Consider the following 21,395-nt stretch of genomic DNA (forward strand, 5'->3'; position numbering starts at 1 on the left):
TCAAAGAGGACAGACCCTGAATATCCATGTCCACACCTGTGTTCTGAACCACCCTGATGTAAAGGGGAAAAGAAAGACAGAACACAGGGCAAAGAAAAAAAAATGGTCTCAGAACTTCTCTTTTCCCTCTATTGAGAAGCATTAGTACTTTGGTCCTCCAATACTGTTATGAACAGGTAATTCAGAACCACAATGGACCTTGAAGTTCAGAGCACACAAAGTGACCTGACATTTACCAAAAACATAGGACAAGCTCTGAGACGTGGAAACTCTGCTGACCGCAATCCCTAATCCTAACACACCACACTAGAGGTAGCTGTGGATTGCGCCTAACGCTCCCTATGCAACTCGGCACAGCCTGAGAAACTAACTAGCCCTGAAGAAAGAAAAATAAGCCTACCTTGCCTCAGAGAAATTCCTTAAAGGCAAAGGCAGCCCCCCACATATAATGACTGTGAGTAAAGAGGAAATACAAACACAGAGATGAAATAGATTTAGCAAAGTGAGGCCCAACTTACTGAATAGACCGAGGATAGGAAAGATAGCTTTGCGGTCAACACAAAAACCTACAAACAACCACGCAGAGGGGCAAAAAACCCTCCGCCCCGACTAACGGTACGGAGGTGCTCTCTCTGCGTCTCAGAGCTTCCAGCAAGCAAGAAAAAAACAATATAGCAAGCTGGACAGAAAATATAGCAAACAAAAATAACACAAGCAGAACTTAGCTTATGCAGGATAGAGAGGCCACAGGAACGATCCAGGAGGAAGCAAGACCAATACTAGAACATTGACTGGAGGCCAGGATCAAAGCACCAGGTGGAGTTAAATAGAGCAGCACCTAACGACTTAACCTCATCACCTGAGTAAGGAAACTCAGAAGCCGCAGTACCACTCTCATCCACCAAAAGAAGCTTATAGACAGAAACAGCCGCAGTACCACTCACGACCACAGGAGGGAGCTTGGCCACAGAATTCACAACAGATATTACATTAAGTTCCAAACTTAAAAATTGAGGGAGTTCGAACCCCACTCCTGGTATGAGTTTTACACTTGAAATTCTACTAGATTTCTGAAAAATGATTAATATTTCAGCAAAAGAATTGTTCTTATTGCCAGAGAGTGCAGTATTAACCCTTCAATTAACCCTTCAATACGCCCTTTATATATATTTTTTTCCATTATGAGATTAATCTCTAGTATATTATAGCATGTTATAACAGTAAATTCTAAACTTAAAAATTGGGGGGGTTTGAACCCCTCTCCTGGTATGATTTTAATACTTCAAATTCTACAAAGTTTCTGAAAATGGAGAAATGTTTGAGCAAAAGAAAAGTTCTTGTTGCCTGATAGCACAGTATTAACCTTCAATATACCTGACTATGGCCCTTTTATGTTTATTTTTCCATTATGAGATGAATCTCCTTTACATTAGAGCATGATATTACAGTAAGTTCCAAACTTAAAAATTGAGGAAAATGTAGGGATTAAGACAAATTTGAATATCTGAGGTAAATATTCAAACTACAGTCCCAAAGAAACAATTGAAGTTAAAATAATATGAGAAATATAGAAATATAGCGCAATGCATTCACAAAAAACATTATCTACTAGAGGGGGGTAATCCAGAAAAAAAGATGGCCAGTGTACGTAGGATGTCATGAAATGTAAAATATGCGGGAGAAAATCTGGCCTATGGTAAAGTGATGATTTTGACAACTGCGAGCTTTTTTGGAGAAGTTAAAGTTTTTAAAGAAACTAAAACTTTGTGCTTAGTGTTGTTGACAAATCTTGATGGCATTTTATTCCAATATTCACTCTTGGTCACCACACTAAACATGAAATGAAAAATGAAAATCTACATATAGTAGAAAAATATTTTTTTCTGGATGAAATTTACAGTCAACAGGAAGGTTCCCAGTAAAAATCTGTGTCCGGCTCTTGATAAGTGTCTTAAAAAAAATTTGTTAGTGCAAACTTCGTAAGAGAGTTCACTTTCAATAAACACTAGCTGCTGATGAAATCCAAAACTTCATGTGCATTCACCAGGATGGCCGAGTGGTTAAGGTGTTGGACTTAAGATCCAATGAATGTGTATCCTCGTGGGTTCGAACCCCCACTCCTGGTATGAGTTTCACACTTGAAATTCTACAAGAGTTCTGGAAAAGGAGTAATGTTTCAGCAAAAGAAATGTTCTTGTTGGCAGATAGTGCAGTATTAACCTTTCAGTACCCCAGCCCTTTAATGTTTATTTTTTCCATTGTGAGATGAATTTCTAGTACATTAGAGCATGATATTACAGTAAGTTCCAAACTTAAAAATTGAGGGGGTTCGAACCCCACACCTGGTATGATTTTTATACTTCAAATTCTACGAGGTTTCTGAAAATGGAGTAATGTTTGAGCAAAAGAAAAGTTCTTGTTGCCCGATAGCACAGTATTAACCCTTCAATATACCTGTCTATGGCCCTTTTATGTTTATTTTTTCCATTATGAGATGAATCTCTAGTACATTAGAGCATGATATTACAGTAAGTTCCAAACTTAAATATTGAGGAAAATGTAGGGATTAAACCAAATTTGAATATCTGAGGTAAATATTCAAACTACAGTCCCAAAGAAACATTTGAAGTTAAAATAATATGAGAAATATAGAAATATAGCGCAATCCATTCACAAAAAACATTATCTACTAGAGGGGGGTAATCCAGAAAAAAAGATGGCCAGTGTACGTAGGATGTCATGAAATGTAAAATATGCGGGAGAAAATCTGGCCTATGGTAAAGTGATGAATTTGACAACTATGAGCTTTTTTTGGACAAGTTAAAGTATTTAAAGAAACTAAAACTTTGTGCTTAGTGTTGTTGACAAATCTCGATGGCATTTTATTCCAATATTCACTCTTGGTCACCACACTAAACATGAAATGAAAAATGAAAATCTACATATAGTGGAAAAATATTTTTTTCTGGATGAAATTTACACTCAACAGTAAGGTTCCCAGTAAAAATTTGTGTCCGGCTCTTGATAAGTGTCTTAAAAAAAATTTGTTAGTGCACACTTTGTAAGAGAGTTCACTTTCAATAAACACTAGCTGCCTACAAAATCCAAAATTTTGTGTGCATTCACCAGGATGGCAGAGTGGTAAAGGCGTTGAACTTAAGATTCAATGAATATGTATCCTCGTGGATTCGAACCCCACTCCTGGTATTAGTTTTACACTTGAAATTCTACAAGATTTCTGAAAAAGGAGTAATGTTTCAGCAAAAGAAATGTTCTTGTTGGCAGATAGTGCAGTATTAACCTTTCAGTACCCCTGACTATCGCCCTTTAATCTTTATTTTTTCCATTATGAGATGAATTTCTAGTACATTAGAGCATGATATTACAGTAAGTTCCAAACTTAAAAATTGAGGGGGTTCGAACCCCACTCCTGATATGATTTTTATACTTCAAATTCTACAAGATTTCTGAAAATGGAGTAATGTTTGAGCAAAAGAAAAGTTCTTGATGCCCGACAGAACAGTATTAACCCTTCAATATACCTGACTATGGCCCTTGTATGTTTATTTTTTCCATTATGAGATGAATCTCTAGTACATTAGAGCATGATATTACAGTAAGTTCCAAACTTAAAAATTGAGGGGGTTCGAACCCCACTCCTGGTATGATTTTTATACTTCAAATTCTACAAGGTTTCTGAAAATGGAGTAATGTTTGAGCAAAAGAAAAGTTCTTGATGCCCGATAGCACAGTATTAACCTTTCAATATACCTGACTATGGCCCTTTTATGTTTATTTTTTCCATTATGAGATGAATCTCTAGTACATTAGAGCATGATATTACAGTAAGTTCCAAACTTAAATATTGAGGAAAATGTAGGGATTAAGACAAATTTGAATATCTGAGGTAAATATTCAAACTACAGTCCAAAAGAAACATTTGAAGTTAAGATAATATGAGAAATATAGAAATATAGCGCAATCCATTCACAATAAACATTATCTACTAGAGCGGGGTAATCCAGAAAAAAAGATGGCCAGTGTACGTAGGATGTCATGAAATGTAAAATATGCTGGAGAAAATCTGGCCTATGGTAAAGTGAGGATTTTGACAACTGTGAGTTTTTTTGGAGAAGTTAAAGTGTTTAAAGAAAGTAAAACTTTGTGCTTAGTGTTGTTGACAAATCTCGATGGCATTTTATTCCAATATTCACTCTTGGTCACCACACTAAACATGTAATGAAAAATGAAAATCTACATATAGTGGAAAAATATTTTTTTCTGGATGAAATTTACAGTCAACAGGAAGGTTCCCAGTAAAAATCTGTGTCCGGCTCTTGATAAGTGTCTTAAAAAAAATTTGTTAGTGCACACTTCGTAAGAGAGTTCACTTTCAATAAACACTAGCTGCCGATAAAATCCAAAACTTCATGTGCATTCACCAGGATGGCCGAGTGGTTAAGGCGTTGGACTTAAGATCCAATGGTTATGTATCCTCGTGTGTTCGAACCCCACTCCTGGTGTGAACTTTACACTTGAAATTCTATAAGACTTATGAAAAAGGAGTAATGTTTCAGCAAAAGAAATGTTCTTGTTGGCAGATAGTTTAGTATTAACCTTTCAGAACCCCTGACTGTCGCTCTTTAAAGTTAATATTTTCCATTATGAGAGGAAATTTCTAGTACATTAGAGCATGATATTACAGTAAGTTCCAAACTTAAAAATTGAGGAGGTTCGAACCCCACTCCTGGTATGATTTTCATACTTCAAATTCTACAAGGTTTCTGAAAATGGAGTAATGTTTGAGCAAAAGAAAAGTTCTTGATGCCCGATAGCACAGTATTAACCCTTCAATATACCTGACTATGGTCCTTTTATGTTTATTTTTTCCATTATGAGATGAATCTCTAGTACATTAGAGCATGATATTACAGTAGGTTCCAAACTTAAATATTGAGGAAAATGTGAGGAATAAGACAAATTTGAATATCTGAGGTAAATATTCAAACTACAGTCCCAAAGAAACATTTGAAGTTAAAATAATATGAGAAATATAGAAATATAGCGCAATCCATTCACAAAAAACAGGGGGGAATATAAGCCATGCAGGGGGGAATATAAGCCATGCAGGGGGGGATATGAGCCATGCAGGGGGGAATATAAGCCATGCAGGGGGGGATATGAGCCATGCAGGGGGGGATATGAGCCATGCAGGGGGGAATATGACTATGAGCCATGCAGGGGGGAATATGAGCCATGCAGGGGGGAATATGAGCCTTGCAGGGGGGGATATGAGCCATGCAGGGGGGAATATGAGCCATGCAGGGGGGAATATGAGCCATGCAGGGGGGAATATGAGCCATGCAGGGGGGAATATGAGCCATGCAGGGGGGAATATAAGCCATGCATACGGGGGGGGGGGGGGGGAATATGAGCCATGCATACAGGGGGGAATATAAGCCATGCATACAGGGGCGGAATATGAGCCATGCATACAGGGGGGGAATATGAGCCGTGCATACAGGGGGAGATATGAGTCATGCATGCAGGAGGGGTAATATGAGCTATGTATATGGGATAGGAGGGAGATGAGCCATGCATACAGGAGGGGGGTCATTATACAGTATTGAGCATCATGTGTGGCCGTTATACTGTATGGAGCATCATTTGTGGTCATTATACAGTATTGAGCATTATGTGGGATCATTATACAGTATGGAGAACTGTGTGGCCATTATACACTATGTAGCACTATGTGTGGGTGGTCATTATACAGTATGGAGCACTGTCTGGCCATTATACAGTATGGAGCAATGTGTGGCCATTAAACACTATGGAGCACTGTCTGGCCATTATACAGTATGGAGCAATGTGTGGCCATTATACACTATGGAGCATCATGTGTGGCCAGTATACAGTATGCAGCATCATGTGTGGCCATCATACAGTATGCAGCATCATGTGTGGTGGCCGTTATACAGTATTGAGCATCATGTGTGGCCATTATTCTATGGGGGTTACATTGAGTTGTATGGCAGGGCTGCGGGGGGGGGGCCCCATTTGGAAGTTCGCACCGGGGCCCCTAACTTTGTAGTTACGCCACTGCCCTTCAATATACCTGACTATGACCCTTTTATGTTTATTTTTTCCATTATGAGATGAATCTCTAGTACATTAGAGCATGATATTACAGTAAGTTCCAAATTTAAATATTGAGGAAAATGTAGGGATTAAGACAAATTTGAATATCTGAGGTAAATATTCAAACTACAGTCCAAAAGAAACAATTGAAGTTAAAATAATATGAGAAATATAGAAATATAGCGCAATCCATTCACAAAAAACATTATCTACTAGGGGGGGGGGGGTAATCCAGAAAAAAAGATGGCCAGTGTACGTAGGATGTCACGAAATGTAAAATATGCGGGAGAAAATCTGGCCTATGGTAAAGTGATGATTTTGACAACTGTGAGCTTTTTTGGTGAAGTTAAAGTGTTTAAAGAAAGTAAAACTTTGTGCTTAGTGTTGTTGACAAATCTCGATGGCATTTTATTCCAATATTCACTCTTGGTCACCACACTAAACATGTAATGAAAAATGAAAATCTACATATAGTGGAAAAATATTTTTTTCTGGATGAAATTTACAGTCAACAGGAAGGTTCCCAGTAAAAATGTGTGTCCGACTCATGATAAGTGTCTTAAAAAAAATTTGTTAGTGCAAACATCGTAAGAGAGTTCACTTTCAATAAACACTAGCTGCCTACGAAATCCAAAATTTCATGTGCATTCACCAGGAAGGCCGAGTGGTTAAGGTGTTGCACTTAAGATCCAATGGGTATGTATCCTCGTGGGTTCGAACCCCACTTCTGGCATGAGTTTTACACTTGAAATTCTACAAGATTTCTGAAAAAGGAGTAATGTTTCAGCAAAAGAAATGTTCTTGTTAGCAGATAGTGCAGTATTAACCTTTCAGTACCCCTGACTATCGCCCTTTAATGTTAATTTTTTCCATTATGAGATTAATTTCTAGTACATTAGAGCATGTTATTACAGTAAGTTCCAAACTTAAAAATTGAGGAGGTTCGAACCCCACTCCTGGTATGATTTTTATACTTCAAATTCTACAAGGTTTCTGAAAATGGAGTAATGTTTGAGCAAAAGAAAAGTTCTTGTTGCCCGATTGCACAGTATTAACCCTTCAATATACCTGACTATGGCCCTTTTATGTTTATTTTTTCCATTATGAGATGAATCTCTAGTACATTAGAGCATGATATTACAGTAAGTTCCAAACTTAAATATTGAGGAAAATGTAGGGATTAAGACAAATTTGAATATCTGAGGTAAATATTCAAACTACAGTCCCAAAGAAACATTTGAAGTTAAAATAATATGAGAAATATAGAAATATAGCGCAATCCATTCACAAAAAACATTATCTACTAGAGGGAGGTAATCCAGAAAAAAAGATGGCCAGTGTACGTAGGATATCATGAAATGTAAAATATGCGGGAGAAAATCTGGCTTATGGTAAAGTCATGAATTTGACAACTATGAGCTTTTTGGAGAAGGTAAAGTGTTTAAAGAAACTAAAACTTTGTGCTTAGTGTTGTTGACAAATCTCGATGGCATTTTATTCCAATATTCACTCTTGGTCACCACACTAAACATGTAATGAAAAATGAAAATCTACATATAGTGGAAAAATATTTTTTTCTGGATGAAATTTACAGTCAACATGAAGGTTCCCAGTAAAAATGTGTGTCCGACTCTTGATAAGTGTCTTAAAAAAAATTTGTTAGTGCAAACTTCGTAAGAGAGTTCACTTTCAATAAACACTAGCTGCCTACGAAATCCCAAATTTCATGTGCATTTACCAGGATGGCCGAGTGGTTAAGGCGTCGAACTTAAGATCCAATGGATATGTATCCTCGTGGGTTCGAACCCCACTCCTGGTATGAGTTTTACACTTGAAATTCTACAAGATTTCTGAAAAAGGAGTAATGTTTCAGCAAAAGAAATGTTCTTGTTGGCAGATAGTGTAGTATTAACCTTTCAGTACCCCTGACTATCGCCCTTTAATCTTTATTTTTTCCATTATGAGATGAATTTCTAGTACATTAGAGCATGATATTACAGTAAGTTCCAAACTTAAAAATTGAGGGGGTTCGAACCCCACTCCTGGTATGATTTTTATACTTCAAATTCTACAAGATTTCTGAAAATGGAGTAATGTTTGAGCAAAAGAAAAGTTCTTGATGCCCGACAGCACAGTATTAACCCTTCAATATACCTGACTATGGCCCTTTTATGTTTATTTTTTCCATTATGAGATGAATGTCTAGTACATTAGAGCATGATATTACAGTAAGTTCCAAACTTAAAAATTGAGGGGGTTCGAACCCCACTCCTGGTATGATTTTTATACTTCAAATTCTACAAGGTTTCTGAAAATGGAGTAATGTTTGAGCAAAAGAAAAGTTCTTGATGCCCGACAGCACAGTATTAACTCTTCAATATACCTGACTATGACCCTTTTATGTTTATTTTTTCCATTATGAGATGAATTTCTAGTACACTAGAGCATGATATTACAGTAAGTTCCAAACTTAAAAATTGAGGAGGTTCGAACCCCACTCCTGGTATGATTTTTATACTTCAAATTCTACAAGGTTTCTGAAAATGGAGTAATGTTTGAGCAAAAGAAAAGTTCTTGATGCCCGATAGCACAGTATTAACCCTTCAATATACCTGACTATGGCCCTTTTATGTTTATTTTTTCCATTATGAGATGAATCTCTAGTACATTAGAGCATGATATTACAGTAAGTTCCAAACTTAAATATTGAGGAAAATGTAGGGATTAAGACAAATTTGAATATCTGAGGTAAGTATTCAAACTACAGTCCCAAAGAAACATTTGAAGTTAAAATAATATGAGAAATATAGAAATATAGCGCAATCCATTCACAAAAAACATTATCTACTAGAGGGAGGTAATCCAGAAAAAAAGATGGCCAGTGTACGTAGGATGTCATGAAATGTAAAAAATGTGGGAGAAAATCTGGCCTATGGTAAAGTGATGAATTTGACAACTATAAGCTTTTTTTGGAGAAGTTAAAGTGTTTAAAGAAACTAAAACTTTGTGCTTAGTGTTGTTGACAAATCTCGATGGCATTTTATTCCAATATTCACTCTTGGTCACCACACTAAACATGTAATGAAAAATGAAAATCTACATATAGTGGAAAAATATTTTTTTCTGGATGAAATTTACAGTCAACAGGAAGGTTCCCAGTAAAAATGTGTGTCCGACTCTTGATAAGTGTCTTAAAAAAAATTGTTAGTGCAAACTTCGTAAGAGAGTTCACTTTCAATAAACACTAGCTGCCTACGAAATCCAAAATTTCATGTGCATTCACCAGAAAGGCCGAGTGGTTAAGGCGTTGCACTTAAGATCCAATAGGTATGTATCCTCGTGGGTTCGAACCCCACTTCTGGTATGAGTTTTACACTTGAAATTCTACAAGATTTTTGAAAAAGGAGTAATATTTCAGCAAAAGAAATGTTCTTGTTGGCAGATAGTGCAGTATTAACCCTTCAATATACCTAACTATGGCCCTTTTATGTTTATTTTTTCCAATATGAGATGAATCTCTAGTATATTAGAGCATGATATTACAGTAAGTTCCAAACTTAAATATTGAGGAAAATGTAGGGATTAAGACAAATTTGAATATCTGAGGTAAATATTCAAACTACAGTCCCAAAGAAACATTTGAAGTTAAAATAATATGAGAAATATAGAAATATAGAGCAATCCATTCACAAAAACATTATCTACTAGAGGGGGGTAATCCAGAAAAAAGATGGCCAGTGTACGTAGGATGTCATGAAATGTAAAATATGCGGGAGAAAATCTGGCCTATGGTAAAGTGATTAATTTGACAACTGTGAGATTTTTTGGAGAAGTTAAAGTGTTTAAAGAAACTAAAACTTTGTGCTTAGTGTTGTTGACAAATCTCGATGGCATTTTATTCCAATATTCACTCTTGGTCACCACACTAAACATGTAATGAAAAATGAAAATCTACATGTAGTGGAAAAATATGTTTTTCTGGATGAAATTTACAGTCAACAGGAAGGTTCCCACTAAAAATGTGTGTCCGACTCTTGATAAGTGTCTTAAAAAAAATTTGTTAGTGCAAACTTCGTAAGAGAGTTCACTTTCAATATACACTAGCTGCCGATGAAATCGAAAAGTTTATGTGCATTCACCGGGATGGCCGAGTGGTTAAGGCATTGGACTTAAGATCCAATGGATATGTATTCTCGTGGGTTCGAGCCCCACTCCTGGTATGAGTTTTACACTTGAAATTCTACAAGATTTCTAAAAAAAGGAGTAATGTTTCAGCAAAAGAAATGTTCTTGTTTGCAGATAGTGCAGTATTAACCTTTCAGTACCCCTGACTATCACCCTTTAATGTTTATTTTTTCCATTATGAGATGAATTTCTAGTACATTAGAGCATGATATTACAGTAAGTTCCAAACTTAAAAATTGACAGGGTTCGAACCCCTGTCCTGGTATAATTTTTATACTTCAAAATCTACAAGGTTTCTGAAAATGGAGTAATGTTTGTGCAAAAGAAAAGTTCTTGTTGCCCGATAGCACAGTATTAACCCTTCAATATACCTGACTATGGCCCTTTTATGTTTATTTTTTCCATTATGAGATGAATCTCTTGTACATTAGAGCATGATATTACAGTAAGTTCAAACTTAAATATTGAGGAAAATGTAGGGATTAAGACAAATTTGAATATCTGAGGTAAATATTCAAACTACAGTCCCAAAGAAACATTTGAAGTTAAAATAATATGAGAAATATAGAAATATAGCGCAATCCATTCACAAAAAACATTATCTACTAGAGGGAGGTAATCCAGAAAAAAAGATGGCCAGTGTACGTAGGATGTCATGAAATGTAAAATATGCGGGAGAAAATCTGGCCTATGGTAAAGTGATTAATTTGACAACTGTGAGACTTTTTGGAGAAGTTAAAGTGTTTAAAGAAACTAAAACTTTGTGCTTAGTGTTGTTGACAAATCTCGATGGCATTTTATTCCAATATTCACTCTTGGTCACCACACTAAACATGTAATGAAAAATGAAAATCTACATATAGTGGAAAAATATTTTTTTCTGGATGAAATTTACAGTCAACAGGAAGGTTCCCACTAAAAATGTGTGTCCGACTCTTGATAAGTGTCTTAAAAAAAATTTGTTAGTGCAAACTTCGTAAGAGAAATCACTTTCAATAAACACTAGCTGCCTACGAAATCCAAAACTTCATGTGCATTCACCAGGATGGCCGAGTGGTTAAGGCGTTGGACTTAAGATCCAATGGATATGTATCCTCTTGGGTTCGAACCCCACACCTGGTATGAGTTTTACACTTGAAATTCTACAAGATTTCTGAAAAAGGAGTAATGTTTCAGCAAAAGAAATGTTCTTGTTGGCAGATAGTGCAGTATTAACCTTTCAGTACCCCTGACTATCGCCCTTTAATGTTTATTTTTTCCATTATGAGATGAATTTCTAGTACATTAGAGCATGATATTACAGTAAGTTCCAAACTTAAAAATTGAGGAGGTTCGAACCCCACTCCTGGTATGATTTTCATACTTCAAATTCTACAAGGTTTCTGAAAATGGAGTAATGTTTGAGCAAAAGAAAAGTTCTTGTTGCCCGATAGCACAGTATTAACCCTTCAATATACCTGACTATGGCCCTTTTATGTTTATTTTTTCCATTATGAGATGAATCTCTAGTACATTAGAGCATGATATTACAGTAAGTTCCAAACTTAAATATTGAGGAAAATGTAGGGATTAAGACAAATTTGAATATCTGAGGTAAATATTCAAACTACAGTCCCAAAGAAACATTTGAAGTTAAAATAATATGAGAAATATAGAAATATAGAGCAATCCATTCACAAAAACATTATCTACTAGAGGGGGGTAATCCAGAAAAAAGATGGCCAGTGTACGTAGGATGTCATGAAATGTAAAATATGCGGGAGAAAATCTGGCCTATGGTAAAGTGATTAATTTGACAACTGTGAGATTTTTTGGAGAAGTTAAAGTGTTTAAAGAAACTAAAACTTTGTGCTTAGTGTTGTTGACAAATCTCGATGGCATTTTATTCCAATATTCACTCTTGGTCACCACACTAAACATGTAATGAAAAATGAAAATCTACATGTAGTGGAAAAATATTATTTTCTGGATGAAATTTACAGTCAACAGGAAGGTTCCCACTAAAAATGTGTGTCCGACTCTTGATAAGTGTCTTAAAAAAAATTTGTTAGTGCAAACTTCGTAAGAGAGTTCACTTTCAATATACACTAGCTGCCGATGAAATCGAAAAGTTTATGTGCATTCACCGGGATGGCCGAGTGGTTAAGGCATTGGATTTAAAATCCAATGGATATGTATCATCGTGGGTTCGAACCCCACTCCTGGTATGAGTTTTACACTTGAAATTCTACAAGATTTCTGAAAAAGGAGTAATGTTTCAGCAAAAGAAATGTTCTTGTTGGCATGTAGTGCAGTATTAACCTTTCAGTACCCCTGACTATCGCCCTTTAATGTTTTTTTTTTCCATTATGAGATGAATTTCTAGTACATTAGAGCATGATATTATAGTAAGTTCCAAACTTAAAAATTGAGGAGGATCGAACCCCACTCCTGGTATGATTTTTATACTTCAAATTCTGCAATTTTTCTGAAAATGGAGTAATGTTTGAGCAAAAGAAAAGTTCTTTTTGCCCGATAGCACAGTATTAACCCTTCAATATACCTGACTATGGCCCTTTTATGTTTATTTTTTCCATTATGAGATGAATCTCTAGTACATTAGAGCATGATATTACAGTAAGTTCCAAACTTAAATATTGAGGAAAATGTAGGGATTAAGACAAATTTGAATATCTGAGGTAAATATTCAAACTACAGTCCCAAAGAAACATTTGAAGTTAAAATAATATGAGAAATATAGAAATATAGCGCAATCCATTCACAGAAAACATTATCTACTAGAGGGGGGTAATCCTGGAAAAAAGATGGCCAGTGTAGGTAGATGTCATGAAATGTAAAATATGCGGGAGAAAATCTGGCGTATGGTAAAGTGATGAATTTGACAACTATGAGCTTTTTTGGAGAAGTTAAAGTGTTTAAAGAAACTAAAACTTTGTGCTTAGTGTTGTTGACAAATCTCGATGGCATTTTATTCCAATATTCACTCTTGGTCACCACACTAAACATGTAATGAAATATGAAAATCTACATATAGTGGAAAAATATTTTTTTATGGATGAAATTTACAGTCAACAGGAAGGTTCCCAGTAAAAATCTGTGTCCAGCTCTTGATAAGTGTCTTAAAAAAAATTTGTTAGTGCACACTTCGTAATGGAGTTCACGTTCAATAAACACTAGCTGCCTACGAAATCCAAAACTTCATGTTCATTCACCAGGATGGCCGAGTGGTTAAGGTGTTGGACTTAAGATCCAATGGATATGTAGCCTCGTGGGTTCGATTCCCACTCCTGGTATGAGTTTTACACTTGAAGCTCTACAAGATTTTTGAAAAAGGAGTAATGTTTCAGCAAAAGAAATGTTCTTGTTGGCAGATAGTGCAGTATTAACCTTTCAGTACCCCTGACTATCGCCCTTTAATGTTAATTTTTTCCATTATGAGATGAATTTCTAGTACATTAGAGCATGATATTACAGTAAGTTCCAAACTTAAAAATTGAAGAGGTTCGAACCCCACTCCTGGTATGATTTTTATACTTCAAATTCTACAAGGTTTCTGAAAATGGAGTAATGTTTGAGCAAAAGAAAAGTTCTTGTTGCCCGATAGAACAGTATTAACCCTTCAATATACCTGACTATGGCCCTTTTATGTTTATTTTTTCCATTATGAGATGAATCTCTAGTACATTAGAGCATGATATTACAGTAAGTTCCAAACTTAAATATTGAGGAAATGTAGGGATTAAGACAAATTTGAATATCTGAGGTAAATATTCAAATTACAGTACCAAAGAAACATTTGAAGTTAAAATAATATGAGAAATATAGAAATATAACGCAATCCATTCACAAAAAACATTATCTACTAGAGGGGGGTAATCCAGAAAGAAAGATGGCCAGTGTACGTAGGATGTCATGAAATGTAAAATATGCGGGAGAAAATCTGGCCTATGGTAAAGTGATTAATTTGACAACTGTGAGATTTTTTGGAGAAGTTAAAGTGTTTAAAGAAACTAAAACTTTGTGCTTAGTGTTGTTGACAAATCTCGATGGCATTTTATTCCAATATTCACTCTTGGTCACCACACTAAACATGTAATGAAAAATGAAAATCTACATATAGTGGAAAAATATTTTTTTCTGGATGAAATTTACAGTCAACAGGAAGGTTCCCAGTAAAAATCTGTGTCCGGCTCTTGATAAGTGTCTTAAAAAAAATTGTTAGTGCAAACTTCGTAAGAGAGTTCACTTTCAATAAACACTAGCTGCCGATGAAATAAAAAAATTCATGTGCATTCACCAGGATGGCCGAGTGGTTAAGGCGTTGGACTTAAGATCCAATGGATATGTATCCTCGTGGGTTCGAATCCCACTCCTGGTATGAGTTTTACACTTGAAGTTCTACAAGATTTCTGAAAAAGGAGTAATGTTTCAGCAAAAGAAATGTTCTTGTTGGCAGATAGTGCAGTATTAACCTTTCAGTACCCCTGACTATCGCCCTTTAATGTTAATTTTTTCCATTATGAGATGAATTTCTAGTACATTAGAGCATGATATTACAGTAAGTTCCAAACTTAAAAATTGAGGAGGTTCGAACCCCACTCCTGGTATGATTTTTATACTTCAAATTCTACAAGGTTTCTGAAAATGGAGTAATGTTTGAGCAAAAGAAAAGTTCTTGTTGCCCGATAGCACAGTATTAACCTTTCAGTACCCCTGACTATCGCCCTTTAATGTTAATTTTTTCCATTATGAGATTGTGACGCCCAGGAGACCGGGGTACCCAGCACCGGACCAATGGGGTCTGTCTCTTGAGGGGTATGTCACGGGTGGCTTGACCCGGTGCTGTGGCCTCAGGCAATGCACAGTGTAAGGGTATCGTGAGGGAACAGGCACTTACTTGATCAGCAGCAGGTTCTCCCAGCGGTGATGATCCCGATCCTGGATAGATGGCTATTGTCCAAATGAAAGACTGAGGCACTGAAACATTTAACCAGTTTACTTCAACATAAAGGGATTTACAACCAGTCCTGTCACCGGAGTCTGTATGGGAACTCTGAGTTACTTTGACCCTGCCGGGGTCTTCGCCTCTTATTGTACGCAGTTTCTGTGTGGCCCTGCTGCTGTATGTGAACTGGCTGCCAGCCCAATCTGTCCCCTCCGGGTCCTGGTTCGACGGGCAACCCGAGTCCTTTTATCGGCTTACCCCCTCCAGGAGTACCGCTGAACTCTGTGTCCGTTGCTGCGTCTGGCCCTAGTGAAGCTGATATCACCTCACGTTTTTCCGGTTGCTGTATTATATATAATGAGTACAGCCACGGATCCGGTATCCGTCTTTGCGCCTGTTCTGGGTAGTGATTAATGCTACCCGGTTCTCACAATGTCCTTTTTCTCTGTCCCTTTTCTCCTCAGGCCGGTGATTTGGGCCTGGAAACCGTCATAGGGCTGTTAGAAATTCAGCTGTATGACCTCTCACTTTCAGCTCCTTAGCCCAACTGCCAGTTCTTCTCTCAGACCAGAATGGATCAAGGGGAGTCTCTGGAGCTCCCCCTTCTGGCCGGAGGTGGTAGTGCAGTCTTGCTATTTTAGTATTTGTATCCAGTGTCAGTAACTGTTTTTGTGGCAAATACCCCTAGGGGGTGCCACATTCCCCCTTAGTTAAGAACAGTACTCCGGGACTGTGGGACGATAACATTTTGAAATAACAATTAATATGTACAGAGTCTTAAAAATGAAAAGTTACAAAAACCACTCAAAGAAATAAAAATAGAGTTCTGTAAAAAGTCACTTCAAATAGCGTCCATTAATACAGTTCTATCCTTGAAGGTACTAGGAAAGGCACTGCACTTTGTGTCCAGGAATTTAGTTCCATTTTTCCAACGAAGTTGTCAATATAAAGTCTAAAGAAAGTTCAAAAAGAGCAAAAAGCAAAGTTCAAAAAGCAGTCTTTCCGGAGCTTTGATTTAGTGCCTCCGGGCTGATAAGTTCAAGAATATGCAAGAAGTTCATACAGACAAGTCTCTGTAGGTACTGGTCTTAAACGTTGCAGAATGATAACAATGACTATAGTTTTATAATTGGTAATCTGCATACCTGGCCGGTAATTGACCCTGGGTACTACGCTGTGATCTACGTAATAGCGGTATCTCTTCATGTGGTGTACTACTGTCTCCTGCGGATGTAGTATCTGCCCGCTCTGCTAAAGATAATTCCATGACTATGGAGTTGGCAAGTCCACCGTGAATTGGATTACTCTGATCAGGAATCTGTTCTTCCTGGCCTGGAACCTCCCGTAGTACGGGGTCAGCCTCTTCCTGTCTTGGGACTTCTGGTATTGGGTTCGGTGTTGGGTAAAAGGCCACCATGGGAACCACTACTGCACCATGGTATGTTAGTAGGGTTTTGGGAAAGTCTCCTATACAGGTGTGATACATTTCCTCTTCTTTTTCCTTTACTGGTTGGACCTGCATGGGTTGAATAACTTCTGGTTCTGGCTGGACAACTTCTGGCTCTTTCAATGCTTCCGGACATAATTTAAGATTGTCTCTTGACACTAGTACAGATGTTAAGCCTCCATTTTTGCTAATGAGACACATTTTAGGATTATCCATTCTTGTTGGTAAAACTGTGTAGGGTACGGCTTCCCACTGATTGTCTAGCTTATTGGTTCGACGATTTCTCTTGAGCACTTGGTCATCCGGTCTTAATGGGGTCGCTAGAGCATTCTGGTTGAAAGTTCGCTCTTGTCTTTCTCTAGTTTGCTGAAGGCTTCTTTCCACACTCTCTTGCACTTGGCGATACTGCTTTTGCCGTATGATATCCCAATTAGAGTCTTGAACTTCTACGTCTGGTTTCAGAATTCCCATTTCTAGATCAATTGGTAATTGGCCGGGTCTTGCACGCATAAGGTAAGCTGGGGTGCAGTTGGTGAAGCTCACCGGGACATGATTATACAGATCCACCAAGTCAGGCAATTTCTCTGGCCATTGATTCCTTTCTGTCTCAGGTAAAGTCTTTAGTAGGTCTATTACAATATGGTTCATCTTCTCGCATAAGCCGTTTGTTTGTGGATGATAGGCCGTCGTCCGGATCTTTTTGCAACCATAGATATTACAAAATTCTCTGAAGATCTCTGATTCAAAGGCTGTACCTTGGTCGGTGAGAACCTGTTCCGGATATCCATGGGGTCTACAAAAGTACGTTTGGATCGCTTTGGCTGCTGTTTTTGCTGTCAGATCTTTTACGGGTACTACTACCAAGAAGCGTGAATAATGGTCCACGATGGTCAAGGCATAGACATAGCCGGACCGGCTTGGTGTCAACTTCACGTGGTCCATGGCTACAAGTTCAAGTGGTTGTTTGGTGATTATGGGCTGCAGTGGTGCTCTTTGGTTCTTTTGATCGTTTCTTCTGAGGTTGCACGGGCCACAATTTCTGCACCACTGTTCGATTGATTTTCTCATCCCGACCCAATAAAATCTTTCTCTTAGAAGTACTTCTAACTTTTTCCAACCGAAGTGACCAGCACCATTATGGTAAGCTTCGAGGACCATCTTGACATCTTGTTTAGGCACGATAATCTGCCAAACCAATTCATGTGTTTTCGGATTGGTGTACCTTCTACAGAGCTTCCCTTGATACAGGAACATTTTGCCTCTCTCTTTCCAGAGTTGATGCGTCTCTTCTGGGGCATCCTCATCGGGATATGCACTTTGCTCAGTTAACAGTTCCTTCACCAACTTGACAGCCGGATTGCTGTCTTGGGTGTCAGCCTATCTATGGTGTGCTAACGGATTAAAATTCACCTCTTGTTGTTTCTGATAGGTACTTGACTGATGATGTTTTGCCTTGGGATGATGGAAGGCTGGTAGTTCAATTTCTTCAAGCTCCCCCGTTTCTTCTTCTACATCTCTCAAGTGTGGCATCCGGATAGGGCATCGGCATTTCCATTCTTGCGACCTGCTCGATACTTGATCTTGAAGTTGTAATTAGATAACCGGGCTATCCATCGCTGTTCTAACGCACCTAATTTGGCTGTGTCCAGGTGGGTCAACGGATTGTTGTCAGTATAGACAATAAATTCTGCAGCGGCCAGATAGTGTTTGAAACGTTCAGTCACAGCCCAAACTACTGCCAGTAGTTCCAATTTGAAGGAGCTATAATTTTCTGGATTTCTTTCAGTAGGCCGGAGCTTTCTACTTGCAAAGGCGATGACTTTCTCCCGACCTTCTTGCTTTTGTGACAGCACCGCTCCTAGTCCCACATTACTGGCATCAGTGTAGAGAATGAAAGGTTGATGGTAATCTGGGTATGCCAGAACCTCTTCACCGGTTAGTGCCTTCTTTAGTTGTTCAAAGGAGTCTTCCCTTTCGTCGTTCCACTGAAAAGGAGGGTTTCGGTTTGAAGGTTTCTTCGTCTGCCCTACCAAGGCGTCTTGCAAGGGTGCTACCAACTTGGTAAATCCTTTTATAAATCTGCGATAGTAACCCACCAATCCCAGGAATTGCCTCACTTCTTTTGCGCTGGTAGGTCTCGGCCAATCCCTTATGGCGGTTATTTTCTCGGGATCCGGTGCTACTCCCTCCGAACTCACGATATGTCCCAGGTACTGTACCTTTGGCTTGAGAAGGTGACATTTGGATGGTTTGATTTTCATGCCATACCTGGATAAGGCTTCAAACACTTCTGCCAGGTCTTTTAAGTGTTGTTCGTAAGTCTTTGAGTAGACGATCACATCATCTAGGTACAGGAGGACGGTCTCGAAGTTCTTGTGTCCGAGGCAGCATTCCATCAGCCGCTGGAAGGTACCGGATGCATTGCAGAGTCCGAACGGCATGCGATTAAATTCACTTAGACCCATTGGTGTGGTGAATGCCGTCTTTTCCTTATCTCTCTCAGCCACAGGGACTTGCCAATACCCGCTTGTTAAGTCTAAGGTGGAAAAATAATTAGCAGATTTCAAAGCGGTCAAGGACTCTTCTATCCTAGGCAAGGGGTAGGCGTCTTTATGGGTGATGTTATTAATCTGCCGGTAGTCTACGCACATCCTCATGGTTCCGTCTTTTTTTTTGACAATCACTAGAGGGGCCGCCCAGGGGCTACAGCTGTCTCTTATTACCCCGGCCTGTTTCATATCCCTCAGCATATCTTTTGCACATTGATAGTGAGCGGGCGGTATGGGTCTATATCTTTCTTTTATTGGGGGATGGTCACCGGTGGGGATTGTGTGTTCTACCCCTTCTATCCGTCCGAAGTCCAATGGGTGTTTACTGAAGACTTGTTCTTATTCCGTCACTAGCCTATACACCCCTTGTTTTTGATGGGTAGGTGTTGAATTTATGCCCACGTGTAGCTGTTGGCACCAATCCTCCAATTCTCCATCTGAGCCGTTGACTTCCACCTGACAGGTTGGTTCTAAGGGCTCAATGGTTGTGATGGCATTGTTGTCAACAGTATATAGCTTTGCCACTGTAGCATACCTTGGCAAAGTGACCTCTTCCTCTCCACAGTTCAAAAGTCGTACCAGCACTCGTCCCCGGTGTACCTCGACTACCCCTCGTGCTGTGAGTATAGTGGGCCTACTGTCGGTGTACACTGGTTCTATTAAGGCTTGATAATCTCGTCCCTTAGTACCAATGGCTGCTCTACACCATACCAGCATTTCTGTTTTTGGTGGGATTACAATAGACGTTGGATCACTTACCCTCACACTGCCGATTTCTCCACCTGCAACTTCTACCTGTTGCCTTAACATCAATACTTTTATTTCCCTTTGGAGAACTCTCTGCTGGTAGGATTGGGCAGTTTCAGCAATTTGCTGTAAGACAGAAATAACTTCGGCAAAGCAGTTCTCTAACACATTCATTCCTATCAATACAGTTGGTTCACAGTTCCGCCGGTCAACATCAACAACAATTATACCCTGTTTCTTCAATTCTACTTTACCAATCTTTATGGTCATCTCCCTGAATCCTAGTTTCGGTACCAACTTACCATTACTGGCCCATATATCTAGTTCAACATCAGAGGGCCCTTTATCAATATCTGCATCAGCCCAGTACCTCTTATAAAGGATATACGGTATAGATGAAATCTGGGAACCTGTGTCCAGCAAAGCGTTGAGGGGAATTCCGTCCAGCATGATAGGGATAATGGGTCGTCCTCCGATGTACCTGTCGTGCCAGGGTGTTGGGCCTTGAAAGTTCATTCCTGCGAAGCAGCCCGCATTCCCAGGGGATTGCCGTTTAAATCACAATCTCGTGCAAAGTGGCCTGGCTGCTGGCAACGGCAGCAAATGGGCTGTCCATCCGGTTGGTAGCGGTCGCGGGGTCGTCCTCTCCATGTCGGGTATCTCCGGGGTCTCATCCATGGAACATCTTCTCTATGGTTTGCTAACTCCATCTTGGGTCCTCTCATCTCCTGCATGGTTTTAGCCATTGAAGCAACAATATCAGTTAAAGAGTCAAGCTTTTGTTGAAGAGCCTCATTAGTACTGGGCCCCAGGGGCTTAGCAATGGCCCCGGACATAGCTGATGTCACTGGCACTCCCTGTTGTTGAGGAGCCTCTGCCATGGGTTGCGCAGGCTCCTGATCCCGAGGTGCCTCTGCCAGCTGAAGACGTATAGCGCTCTCCTTTAATTGGGCAAATGTCAATTCAGGGTTCTTAAAAACAAGCATGCTCACATGCCCCCGGTGAGAAGGGGTGTAGAGTCCCTCAATAAATTGATCTCTTAGCAGTTTATCCGCTCCGGTGTTAAAAATGGGTTCAGCCAGTGTAAGTGATTTAAGGGCTTCCTGCAGGTTTAAGGCAAAGTCTCTCACGCCCTCATTAGCTTTTTGTTTGCAATTAAAGAATCGTACTTTAGCTTTGCTGCCGGCAGTGGTTTCAAATGTAGCTTTTAATCCAGCAAATATGCGTTCAACAGTGCCTTTTAGATCAGCTGCCCATGCTGTGACTTCTCGCTTAGCATGGCCACTTAACTGCATCATCAGGAGACTAACACGCTGAACTTCACCCACGGGGAACATGTCAAAATGGGCCAGCATCTTTTCTCTGAAATCGTCAAGGGTAT

The 21,395-nt window shown here is 38.9% G+C and overlaps 8 non-coding genes across 8 annotated transcripts; all 8 read left to right on the forward strand.

The window, feature by feature from the left end:
* The first annotated feature begins 2,042 nt into the window (after positions 1-2,042).
* Positions 2,043-2,126, forward strand: TRNAL-UAA (transfer RNA leucine (anticodon UAA)). Its single transcript has one exon. It is a non-coding gene; the product is annotated as a tRNA-Leu (tRNA).
* Positions 2,127-4,440: 2,314 nt separating this feature from the next.
* Positions 4,441-4,523, forward strand: TRNAL-UAA (transfer RNA leucine (anticodon UAA)). Its single transcript has one exon. It is a non-coding gene; the product is annotated as a tRNA-Leu (tRNA).
* A 3,354-nt stretch (positions 4,524-7,877) lies between these two features.
* Positions 7,878-7,960, forward strand: TRNAL-UAA (transfer RNA leucine (anticodon UAA)). Its single transcript has one exon. It is a non-coding gene; the product is annotated as a tRNA-Leu (tRNA).
* Positions 7,961-10,278: 2,318 nt separating this feature from the next.
* On the forward strand, positions 10,279-10,361 carry TRNAL-UAA (transfer RNA leucine (anticodon UAA)). The gene has a single exon. It is a non-coding gene; the product is annotated as a tRNA-Leu (tRNA).
* A 1,004-nt stretch (positions 10,362-11,365) lies between these two features.
* TRNAL-UAA (transfer RNA leucine (anticodon UAA)) lies at positions 11,366-11,448 on the forward strand. Its single transcript has one exon. It is a non-coding gene; the product is annotated as a tRNA-Leu (tRNA).
* A 1,002-nt stretch (positions 11,449-12,450) lies between these two features.
* Positions 12,451-12,533, forward strand: TRNAL-UAA (transfer RNA leucine (anticodon UAA)). The gene has a single exon. It is a non-coding gene; the product is annotated as a tRNA-Leu (tRNA).
* Positions 12,534-13,536: 1,003 nt separating this feature from the next.
* TRNAL-UAA (transfer RNA leucine (anticodon UAA)) lies at positions 13,537-13,619 on the forward strand. Its single transcript has one exon. It is a non-coding gene; the product is annotated as a tRNA-Leu (tRNA).
* A 1,002-nt stretch (positions 13,620-14,621) lies between these two features.
* On the forward strand, positions 14,622-14,704 carry TRNAL-UAA (transfer RNA leucine (anticodon UAA)). The gene has a single exon. It is a non-coding gene; the product is annotated as a tRNA-Leu (tRNA).
* Positions 14,705-21,395: the final 6,691 nt, after the last annotated feature.

This window comes from Ranitomeya imitator, chromosome 5 (assembly GCF_032444005.1).
Source record: "Ranitomeya imitator isolate aRanImi1 chromosome 5, aRanImi1.pri, whole genome shotgun sequence".
Lineage (NCBI taxonomy): Eukaryota > Metazoa > Chordata > Amphibia > Anura > Dendrobatidae > Ranitomeya > Ranitomeya imitator.